Source organism: Entelurus aequoreus, linkage group LG07 (assembly GCF_033978785.1).
Source record: "Entelurus aequoreus isolate RoL-2023_Sb linkage group LG07, RoL_Eaeq_v1.1, whole genome shotgun sequence".
Classification (NCBI taxonomy): Eukaryota; Metazoa; Chordata; class Actinopteri; order Syngnathiformes; family Syngnathidae; genus Entelurus; species Entelurus aequoreus.
In genome coordinates, this window is record NC_084737.1 from 72,643,166 (window position 1) to 72,644,749 (window position 1,584).

The 1,584-nt window shown below is 35.5% G+C and overlaps 1 protein-coding gene across 1 annotated transcript in view; it reads left to right on the forward strand.

Annotated features, from left to right (window-relative positions):
- tprg1l (tumor protein p63 regulated 1-like) overlaps positions 1–175 on the forward strand; it is a 20,284-nt gene extending 20,109 nt beyond the window's left edge. The window contains exon 6 of the mRNA XM_062052234.1: positions 1–175. This exon is cut by the window's left edge and continues 540 nt beyond it. The gene's annotated coding sequence lies outside the window, so the exon portion shown is untranslated.
- The last annotated feature ends 1,409 nt before the right edge of the window (positions 176–1,584 follow it).

The following is a 1,584-nucleotide window of genomic DNA, read 5'->3' on the forward strand; positions in this document are numbered from 1 at the left end:
CTTTTATGTGGAGTCACATGATTTAGAAGGATACATATTGCTAATATGGGAATTGTGGCTATTAGAATGATAGGCATTGCTAAGAAGGGAATTGTGGCGATTAATTTGCACTCTCTTTCTGAATCACTCTTCTCGGTATCTGTGGACAATGGAAACAATAAATTATCTTATATGACTCTTCTTTCTACAGTCTCCATGTTGACCAAACAATATTTGTCGACATACTGCAGTATTTTTCTTCTGTAAATATGTAAACTTGGATTTGTCTGTTTTTATTATAGGTAGGTCTTCTAGGGATGTTTCCAGATTTGTTGCACATGTCATTGGTTTATAGCTCATCAGTACAGTTCAAGTAACTTTATTTCTACCCGAAGGTAGATTTGTTTCGCAGTGTAAAATACAGGAGAATGGCATAAAATAAACACAGGTATTAACACAAAACAGATCACAACATGACAAAGTACTCAAAAGGCTGCCTAGGACTAGGACCAGGAAAAGAAGAAAGAAAAATTCACATGAACAACAACAATAGGCAGAGTAAAAGTTAATAAAAGACAGTAAGATACAACTACCATGATTTAATAAGTAGATAAAAATAAATACTGTATTTTTCGGACTATGAGTTGCATTTTTCTTCATAGTTTGGCCGGGGGTGCGACTTATACTCAGGAGCGACTTATGTGTGAAATTATTAACACATTAGCGTAAAATATCAAATAATATTATTTAGCTCATTCACGTAAGAGACTAGACGTATAAGATTTCATGGGATTTAGCAATTAGGAGTGACAGATTGTTTGGTAAACGTATAGCATGTTCTATATGTTATAGTTATTTGAATGACTCTTACCATAATATGTTACGTTAACATACCAGGCACGTTCTCAGTTGGTTATTTATGCCTCATATAACGTACACTTATTCAGCCTGTTGTTCACTATTATTTATTTATTTTAAATTGCCTTTCAAATGTCTATTCTTGGTGTTGGGTTTTATCAAATACATTTCCCCAAAAAATGCGACTTATATATGTTTTTTTTTCCTTCTTTATTATGCATTTTCGGCCGGTGCAACTTATACTCCGAAAAATACGGTATGTGCAATATACCTATAATTTTTTTAAAGAATAACTGCGGCTGGAATAAAGTGGCTGGAACCCTAAGCCTCCGACCAGACGGGAGGAGCTGGAACTCACCATAAAGAGGGTGGGAGATTTCTGCTGTAATTGAGTTAGCAATCCGCTGTACCTGCCTAGTGTACAGGGACTCCAAACCCACTTAAGTCGACTTGACCACTTAATTATTTGGCCTAATTGGTTTCTCTCCTTCAGAGGCAGCTCTCCAAACCATGACACCAGACAAAATGATAAAACCGATTCAATTAAAACACAATAAAATACAATAATCATGGTTTTGTCAACATGAAGGAATGACAATTCCCTGAGACAGTGAAGACGCTGGTGACCTCTTTTGCATTCAGCATCACAGTTACCCTTAAAATTCAAAGCATTGTCAATAATGGTCCCAGGATATATACAGGATTGCACAACTTTGACAAGATTAACAAATGGTTCCCTCATAAATA